The sequence below is a fragment of the Gossypium hirsutum genome, chromosome D05 (genome assembly GCF_007990345.1).
Source record: "Gossypium hirsutum isolate 1008001.06 chromosome D05, Gossypium_hirsutum_v2.1, whole genome shotgun sequence".
Taxonomy (NCBI): Eukaryota; Viridiplantae; Streptophyta; class Magnoliopsida; order Malvales; family Malvaceae; genus Gossypium; species Gossypium hirsutum.
This window is the reverse complement of record NC_053441.1, coordinates 31,980,175-31,990,922: the sequence shown is the minus strand read 5'-3', so window position 1 is coordinate 31,990,922 and position 10,748 is coordinate 31,980,175. Positions and strand designations below refer to the sequence as shown.

The 10,748-nt window shown below is 34.0% G+C and overlaps 1 long non-coding RNA gene across 1 annotated transcript; it reads right to left on the bottom strand.

Moving 5' to 3' along the window:
* Positions 1-2,255: 2,255 nt before the first annotated feature.
* On the bottom strand, positions 2,256-3,502 carry LOC107904215 (uncharacterized). The gene is made up of 3 exons (XR_001686167.2): positions 3,200-3,502; positions 3,000-3,068; positions 2,256-2,897 (listed from the first exon to the last, which is right to left on the bottom strand). It is a non-coding gene; the product is annotated as an uncharacterized lncRNA (long non-coding RNA).
* Between the last annotated feature and the right edge of the window lie 7,246 nt (positions 3,503-10,748).

The following is a 10,748-nucleotide window of genomic DNA, read 5'->3' as shown; positions in this document are numbered from 1 at the left end:
TAGGGTGTGAGTTAACGAACCTCCAACCAAACTAACTTCAATCACCGGTTGATTAATCGAATTAGATCAATTCGGTCAACTAATTCAATTTTAACCAAAGTTTGAACACTCATAAATTTAACTATTAATTACGAATGCGTAAAAATAAGATAATTACGAAAATATATTAAATTATTTTTATATAATATATTATTAAATCAATCGGTATATATAATCATAAGATTATAGTATAAGTTATATTTATAATTTTTGAATTATTTCTCAAAATTTTATTGATTTTCCAAACCTTTATAATTATATATATGATATTATTTATAACATATACAAATTATTTTTAATACAATTATCGATAATACATTTAGGAACAAAATATATTTAGAGTAAGCCAATATAATAACATGATTAATTATAGAGAACTTAGATTTGCAATGAAAATATTATATATTTGAAATCTTAGAGAATAATAAAATTTATAATGTTTGAAAATATTGTAAACTATTTTACAAATTTGGTAATTAAAAAATTTGCAAGCTGATTTTTCAATTTACGTAAAATAATTTTTTTTTCTCACTTTCAATTTCGATTTTGAAATTTTATTTAAGTTGATTCTGCTTCCATTGCAAACCTGTTAATCAAAATATAATTAATATATAGTTTATTAGTTAAAAAAAACATATTAAAAATGTAATTATTAAAATGTCAAAATTAAAATAAATAAATGATATTACAAAAAGTGCTTTAAAAAAATTATTAAAAACGAACTTAAAAAATAATTAAAACTAGGGTAAATTATACTAATAGTCACACAATTTTGGAGTAATTGAAAAAACAGTCACTTAAGTTTCAATTCAGTCATTTAACTTTTGAAAAATGACAAATCAGTCAATCATTAACATTTTTCATCATAGGCTTAATTGGACAACTGACATGGCTAGTTAACTAATTGACTTGCCACGTTGGACAAGTAGTCAAAGGTAAAAAAGAATAGAAAAGATTGGTTTAGGGTAAAAAGAGAAAGGATGATTGGGTTTTACTTTTTTCCTTCTCTGTGTCTTTCTTCTTTTTCTTCTCATTGTTGTGTTCATCTTCTTCTCCCTCAACCTCTTTCTCCTTATACTTCTTTTCTTTCTTCTTCTCTTATTTCTCTTCATATTCTTTTACCACCTCTTTACCATCTCTTTATCCTCGTGTTTTCCTTCTTTCTTCATCTCCGCCTCTTTGTATTTTTTCATTTTTTTCTTTGTGTTTTCATCATTTCTCTTTCTTTTTCTCCTCTTTATTCTTCATTTCTCCAATCTCACTATCCTCTGTTTTTCCTTATCCTTCTCTTTATGTTTCTCCCCCTTATCATCCTTATGCTTCAACTTTTCATTCTCCATTGATTTGGTAGCCTTCTTTTCCTCTCATGGTTTGGCTCCATATCCTTCACCTTCACTTTGAAATGCAGTTCATCTTTTTTCACCTTTTTTTCCACTGCTGACAATCGATTCAAATGTACCTTGCAACTTAAAATCCTTTCCCACAAATTGAAACTTGAATGTAAGTCCTTCCTGATTTTTCAACAAATTCCCTAAAAGAATGTCAGATTTTTCAGCAAATTGCAACACAAGCTTACCATACCCTTAGCATTTTCTTACTAATTATATGTATTTTGTAACACCCCAACTTGGACTAAATGTTATGGTCGGATTGTGAAGGTTACCATGCTTAAATAGAAGTTACAATAAAAAATAGTGGATTTGAAAAAAAAACTAGTAAAACATTTGAAAACAAATATAGCATTCCAACTGCTCAAAAACTTCAAAGCTTAGTAGTGTTTCAAAATTTAAAGTTAAAATTTTCATATCACATTTTTATGTCAAAAACCCTATTTCACAAAATTGCCTAATTTGTTTTGCAGCAGAAAAACATTAAATTCCCATCGTTTGGAAAAAAAAAACTGGTATTCATTTTAGTTATTTAAAATTAGGTGTCATTAACCAGTTTAAGTCTTAGCATGATAATAACTTATATATGTGATCCTAATAATCTAACAAACACAAAATATTCCAAATTAACAAACCCAATCAAAATGTCCGTAATGCCCAAATCGAATAAAACAATACAACCCATAATTCTTAGTTCAAAAACATGAAATTTCGAGTTCCAAGTCGCCGTCCAATCCTAGTTCGAAAGGTTACCCGAAATCAGACAAGCAAATAAAATCGTGAGCTTTAAGACCCAATGTACAATTTGACCCAGACTCACAATACATAAAAGAATACATTAATCAAAATATCACAAACTTATGTTTTACATATTTTACATATTTCACATCATAACAAAATTCATAGGAATTATAGCTTATCATACCATATCACATCTTTCTAGGTTATAACAAACATATCATATCATATCAAATCATAACATGCGTAACATATTCTACTCCTATCCGTTACACAGCAGCTCCGTCCAACCAATCACATCATATTGGACTACACAAGTCCATCTATCCAATCACACCAATATGTGGTGGTCTGCCACTCATATAATTGCAACTAAGCTGCCATACATATAGTTTTGCAGTCTAGCTGGCATTTTTGCAGTAAATATTGCCATACACATTTCTTCCATCATAACAAATCCCACCCCAAACATATACATATCAGATTCGTATATTATACATATCATATAATCATAAACAGACAACATACATACATATAGCATATGTTACAGGACATGCTTACATAATTCATTTTACTAATAACACAACTTATAATTCACACGACCGTGTGAAAACTAGGCAGTTTCGCAACAGCTTTTGTTTCACAATATCAATCGAATTTCTAAGGAATTTTTGGGTATTTTCACACTCCTGGTCGTTGTTAGAATAAGCATGCTTCTAGAACCCCCAAAACCTACATTCGTTCATCAATTTACCCAAATTAATTCGTAAAACACAAGCAAAATAACCTCCCTAAATTGAAATTATAGCCTCTAAATGGAGTCCAAATACTTACTTCCTCGAACAACATCGAACAATCGAATTTACTTCGCTGGAATGTTAGGATTCAATACCCTTCGCCTAACTGAACAACACAAAAATTACCCATCAAAACCTCGCACAAAGTTATACAAGTACAATCCACCTTACTCAAGAAACAAAATAAAATCAGAATAGTAACGAAAGACCCAAAAATGTATTCTTGCGAAAACTTACACTGAGCACCAATCTACGATTCAAGCAAAAGAACAATGGTAGTGACCAAAAGTAACCAAAAAGGAAAAAAAAAAGAACAAAACCAAGAAAGAAAAATAAGGAAACGTATGAAAAGAAAAACAAAGAAAGTGGGCGGTTGTGTAGGGAGTAAACTTAGGATAGTTGTTTGTTTGTTTTTTTTTATTCAAAATCTGATAACTATCAAAATAAATAAAATAAACTAAAATATTTTATCAACATCCCAACTCACAAAATCTTATCATCTTAAATTTGAGTTCAAATAAAATTCTATCTCCAAAGCTTAGTCCAACACACAAAAATATTCTTTACTTGCATACAACACAGTTCAAACTTAGGACCACGAAAAAATTAAACCCAATGCTTAATTATTTAACCAGCAAGCTCATTCTTATTGTAATTCAATAAGGAAATAATTTAAGCCATAAGACCCAAGCCAAACCTAAAGCCAAAAATTAATAGGGGAATCCAAAACTTAAGAATCAAACTTGAGCCCTAAAACATACTCCCTAGGCACTTAGCCAACACATAAAATTAACCAAATTATTATGCAAACAAATACATTCTAAAAATAAAAAATTTAGGACGTTGCATATTTAACTTCCAAGAAGAAGGTTAATATAGACTAGACATGACGCGTTGGCTAGTGAAAGGGATTAGATTGAGTCAATGGGCGATGAACTTGTCGTTGAGGATAGAAGAGTTAACTTCAATTTTGATGAGGTCGATGGATATGGTAGGAACCTTGGCGATCATGATGCGACAAAGGGTGTTGACCATTGAGGCATCAATGTCGTGGAAGCGTAGTCGTCTTTGAGTTCCTGGATTTTGATCCTTGGGAATCACTAGTACGAAGCTCCTTCCATTTTTTCTTGACAGCTAGCCCATCATTAAATGCCATATCACTTTTCTGTTATGTTTGTAACGGAAAATGGTAAAAAGGACTAATTTGTTATTTTTTGAAAGTTGAGTGTTTGAATTGAAATCTAAGTGACTGTTTTGTCAGCTACTCCAAAGTTAAGTAGCTGTTGGTGTAATTTACTCTTAAAATGATTTCTTCTTTTCTACTTTTTATTTTAATTTTATGTGCATGATTAGAATTTATAGGCAGAGAATGACTATAAACATGGAAATTAGAAAGATGAGAAACATGAAAATTAAAAATGAAATTATTACATTTAAGAGTTCATAATTTTTTCTCTTTAATTGCATCTATAATAGCACAAATTATTCCCCATTTCTTTTTTTTAATTGAAGGATTTGTTTCAAAGCCTTCCTTTTTTTTTCAATTTTTTATTTTTATGGAAATTATGCAAACCATATGTAAATTTATTAAAATGCCAAATGTGAATATATAAACTACAACATATTGGATTATTTCCTAAATTACAACTTTGTATTGTTATAGTTTCTCACCTAAATAATGATATAATTAAAATATGTGCATTATGTTGGAATTGTAAATTAGTTCAAATTGTAAATTGCTTAAGTTAGTAGATTGTATTGTTTAATATTTCAACAAGTCATATATTTTATTAACAAGTATTGAGTATAATAGTAAAATACATTGTACTCAAAAGAATATATTTTCAAATCTTGAGGACAATATTATTGAAAGAAACAATTCCCAACCTATAATATATGCTGTAAAGCAGACATAAAAGAATAAAATAAAATAAAAAGTAAATTTATATTTTTCAATAAAATATTTCCGTACAATAAATAAAGAAAAACTATCAGAACTAAAATAATAATCATCATTATGATGCTAAAAAAAAACATTACGTGGCTAGACAAATCATGAATTAATAAAATGAACAAGCGCATGCTGCCAGTATATGTCCTTTGAAGTCTCTAAAAATTATCCCTGTTACTGAACTCATCATATAACTGTCATACGTTGTATCGAAATTACCTTTTATCTCATTTATCCTTGGTGGAGTCCATGCACAATCATTTGTCGAATACCTGCTTTTGTCACTACTTCCACTTGAATGTTCTCTATGTAAAATGCCTTAATAAAATATTTTAATCTCATTGTGCACTACCTTTCTCCTTGATGATAAACTTTGTTTGTATGATACCACACTGCCCAGAACGTGATGACTAACCATTTACAATGTTCTTCTTATATATTCAAAAATAAATTTGCTAGCCACATATTCCGATTTTGTTTCCGGCTACTGGATGAGCCATCAATCCTCACTCGTTGCAAGACACATTTAATGAACGTGCATTCCCAGAAGACGTGACTCACTGATTCCTCCATTGTACGACAGAGAGGACAAAGATTCACAACCTATAAATTTGTATCTTTTAAATTGTTAAAAGTAGGGAGAAAGTTATCGGCAATTCTCTAAGATGTAATTTTGATTTTGCTTGCAACATGTAATCTCCATAATTTGTTGTAAATTTTCTGTAGTAGCGTAGGTTGATGTATCACCTCCTCTTGCCCTATTATCGTATCCTCCTGTAACAACCATTTGTATCCATTTTTTGCGGAATATACCCTTATTTTGTCACCCCTCCACACCCTTTCATCATGAATACCCACTGCAGCGAATGGGATAGACAAAATTTTAGAAATTTGATCTTCCTCAAAAAGCTATCGTAACACATTGTTAGATAAATGGCAGCAACAACCAAACAATGAAACACTAAGAGCATAAGCTCTTCAAACAGCAAGCAGAAAAACACAAAGCATCAAGAGCATAAGCTCTCGGTTAACAAGCAAAAGGAAAAAAAAATATGTTTGATTGAAACCGAATAATTATACCATTTTCATTTCATTTCAAAATATAGAGTTACAAAAGTGGAATGTTTACCTAACAATTTCCACTAAATTTGGCAACTTGCCAATTAATAATTAAAAAGATGAAAGCATTATAGCTATCATTATGAAAGCATATTAGCTATTATTATGAAACCAAGTTGCATATCAACTTGTTTCAATTATAGCTATCATTACAAATATTAAAAATAAACAAAATAAACAAAATAAACAAAATGCACCAAGTTGCTCCTTTGTTGCTTTACAGTCCATGTTCAACACTCCTCTTTGGACTGTAGGCAACAAACACCAATTGATTTCCTTAGAAATTCAAACCTGATTGTGCCAAGAGGCTTTGTCAAAATGTCAGCCAATTGATCTTGTGAGCTGCAATGTATTAGACTCACTTCTTTGGATTGGACAACTTCTCGAACAAAGTAAAACTTGAGCTTAAAATGTTTGGTTTTGCCATGAAAAACAGGATTTTTAGAGATGGCAACTGCTGACTGGTTATCCACCAAAATTTCAGTAGGCTCGAGCTGTTCTTCATTCAAATCACATAGCAACTTCCTAAGCCAAATGGCTTGATTCACTGCTGCAGCTGCTGCTATGTATTCGGCTTCAGCAGTAGACTGAGCAACAGTTTGTTGCTTCTTTGAACTCCAACTGAAAACTCCCGAACCAAGTGTAAAGAAGTAGCCTGAAGTACTTCTCATATCATCAACTGATCCACCCCAGTCACTATCTGAGTAGCCAGTTAATTTCAGCTCACTTCCTTTCTTGAACATTACACCAAACTTCAAAGTACCTTTGACATACCTGAGTATTCTCTTTGCTGCTTTCAAATGAGTTGTATTGCAGCTGTGCATGAATCTAGACAGTAGACTAACTGAATGCATAAGGTCAGGTCTGGTTGCTGTCAAGTAAAGTAAACATCCAATCAGGCTTCTATACTCCTTTTCATCTACCTTTTCTTCATTTCCAAAGCTGCTTAGTTTCTCTCCCACAGCTAATGGTGTGCTCACTGGTTTGCTGTTTTCCATATGAAACTTAGTGAGAATTTTCAAGGCAAATGCATGCTGGCTGATAAAAATGCCTTGATCAGACTGGTCTACTTCCATACCAAGGAAGTAAGTCATGATTCCCAAGTCTGTCATGTCAAACATGTCTTGCATATTCTTCTTGAACTCCTGAATCAAATCGACCCTGCTTCCAGTCACTAATAGATCATCTACATATATTGAGACAATCAGCAAAGTCTCATCTTTGGACTTCTTTATAAACAAAGTTGGCTCACTCAAACTTTTCTCGAAATTGAGCTTAGACAGGTAAGCATCTATCCTGTCATACCAGGCTCGAGGAGCCTGTTTTAGTCCATAGAGTGCCTTCTTCAGCTTGTAAACCTTGTCCTCCTTTCCTTGGACTTTAAATCCATCAGGCTGTTCAACATAAATCTCCTCTTTAAGGAAGCCATTCAGGAAAGCTAACTTGACATCAAGCTGATGGACCTTCCACTGTTTCTGTGCAGCCAAAGCAAACAGGAGCTTTATGGTGTCCAGCCTTGCTACTGGAGCAAATGTCTCCTCAAAATCAATGCCAAACTGTTGATTGTACCCTTTCACCACAAGCCTTGCCTTGTGCTTGTTCAAAGAGCCATCAGCATTGAATTTGGTCCTGAAAACCCATTTGACACCTATGACCTTCTTCTGATCAGGTCTGTCTACTAGATCCCAAGTGTCATTCTTATGGATCATGTCGATTTCAGCCTCCATAGCCTTCTTCCAGCTCTTGCTTCTTGCAGCTTCTTCATAGCTTGAAGGCTCAACAATGGCCACATTGCATCTTTGGTAGATATCAGCAATAGACCTGGTCCCTCTCACAGGAGTATCATCTACATTGGCATTACTGACTTCATTTTCTGCCAATTCCAGATTGTTGTCAATCTGCTCTTCTTCAAACTGACTTGTGTTAGAGCCATCTAGACTCCAAAACCTTCCTTCATCGAATTTGACATCCCTGCTTACCAAAATCTTCTTGGTTGAAGGATCAAATACTCTGTAGCCCTTCTTGCAGCTACTGTAGCCAACAAATATACCAGGAACTGATCTCTTCTCAAGCTTGGTTCTTCTTTCTGCAGGGACAAGTACAAAACACATGCAACCAAACACTTTTAAATGGGAAACTGTTGGTTTAAGATCATACCATGCTTCAAAAGGAGTTTTATCATTTAAAGCATGTGTTGGCAGCCTATTGAGCAGGTACACTGAGGTGTTGACACCTTCAGCCCAAAACATGTTTGGAAGCTTGCTTTGAAACAACAAACACCTGGTCATGTTCATCACTGTTCTGTTCTTCCTTTCACATACTCCATTTTGCTGAGGAGTATACACTGTGGTCAATTGATGATGAATCCCAGCCTGCTCACATAGCTTCTGAAATCTTTCAGACAAGTATTCAGAACCATTGTCTGTCCTCAAGGCCTTAATCCTGCAGCCTATTTGATTTTCTGCCAATGCCTTGAACTTTCCAAAAACTTTAAACACTTCTGACTTTTGTTTCATGAAATAAACCCAGCAAAATCTGGTCAGATCATCAATAAACAGTATAAAATACTTACTGCCATTCAGTGAAGGAGTCTTCATTGGTCCACAGACATCTGAGTGCACCAATTCAAGTCTTTCTCGAGCCCTTCATGCTTGGTTTACTGGAAAAGGCAACCTGGCCTGTTTACCAAGCTGACATACTTCACAAACAGACTCATTTGCATCAACCTTAATCATGCATCTGTCAAAATCATCTTGTGCAGCAAATTGAGTGACCTGAAATTGACATGGCCAAATCTTCTATGCCACAGATCAGCATTGTCAACTGAACTTGTATAGGCTCTTCTCTCAAGTTGGCTCACATCCAACATAAAACACCTATCTGCCATGGGTGCTGAAACAACTTCTCTACCAAGAATATCATTAATAACACAAGAATCATTCTTGAAAACTAGAGAGTAGCCTTTCTTAACCAGCTGACCTACACTAAGTAGATTTTGATCTATTTCAGGTACATAAAGCACATCTAAAATAACCTTGTTACCTTAACTAGTGTTGATCACAACATCACCTCTGCCTTTAGCTTCAATCAGATTCCCATTGCCTATTCTGACCTTTGAAGCAAAACTCCTGTCAAGATCCTTGAACAGGCTCTCATTTGATGCCATGTGATGTGAGCAGCCACTATCCACAAGCCAACTGCATTAGGATTTGCTTGTGGTTGTAGAACATGAGGCAGTGAAGACATGCTCCTCCTGAGCTTGAAGATCTTCAGCAGTCTTGGCTTGTACTGGCAGAGTTTGTGACTTTTCTTGATTTCTACAAATCTTTTCATGATGACCATACTGCTTGCAGCTCTTGCATTGGATGTCTAGTTTGTTCCAGCAATACTTCTCCAAATGGTTAGTCTTCTTGCAGTGAACGCATGGTGGAAACCTCCTTCTACCGACATCTTTCTTTGATCTTTCCCTCTTTTCAAACCAAGGCTTCTTAGCTTTCTGACTTGAGCTGGAGCCTTCTCTGACCTTTGCTTGAAAAGCACCTTCAGGACTTTCCTCCTGCCTACTTGCTCTTCTCTGCTCAAGTGCATAAAGTGAGTTAACCAACTCAGACAAAGAAATGGTTGTGAGATCTCTCGAGTCCTCCAATGAGGAGATTTTTGACTCAAACCTTTCAGGTAAGGTGGTAATAACCTTCTCAACAACCCTGCTGTCACTGAAATCTTCTCCAAGGAGTCTAATATTATTGACAGTAGCCATAATCCTATCAGAATATTGCTTGATAGGTTCTGACTCTTTCATCTTCAAATTTTCAAACTCCCTTCTAAGATTAATTACTTGTTGTTGCCTTGTCTTGTCTGATCCCATGAACTCCTCTTTCAGCTTGTCCCAAGCTTGTTTGGGTGAGTCACAGGCCATGATGCGAGTAAAAATTACATCAGACACTCCATTCTATAGGCAGGCCATGGCTTTATGCTTCTTGGCTCGCTCCTCACCATGTTGCTTGATCTGAGCAATGGTTGGATTTGCTCTCAATGGTAGTGGCTCGACATCATTTTCAACTGCACTCCACAGATCAAGTGCTTGGAGGTAAGTTTTCATTTTAACTATCCAAATGTGGTAGTTTTCTCCAGCAAAAATTGGTGGTGGAGGAGGTGCAAAGCTCATGTTGCTGAAACTGATTTTACAGAAGCAAAACTGACTTTGTTTTGAAAACTAAAACAAAACCACAAAGGTCCTCAAAGATAGGATGCTCTGATTACCATTTGTTAGATAAAATGGCAGCAACAACCAAACAATGAAACACTAAGAGCATAAGCTCTTCAAACAGCAAGTAGAAAAACACAAAGCATCAAGAGCATAAGCTCTCGGTTAACAAGCAAAAGGAAAAAAATATGTTTGATTGAAACCGAATAATTATACCATTTTCATTTCATTTCAAAATATAGAGTTACAAAAGTGGAATGTTTACCTAACAATTTCCACTAAATTTGGCAACTTGCCAATTAATAATTAAAAAGATGAAAGCATTATAGCTATCATTATGAAAGCATATTAGCTATTATTATGAAACCAAGTTGCATATCAACTTGTTTCAATTATAGCTATCATTACAAATATTAAAAATAAACAAAATAAACAAAATAAACAAAATGCACCAAGTTGCTCCTTTGTTGCTTTACAGTCCATGTTCAACACACATCAATTCTCCAGGTAAC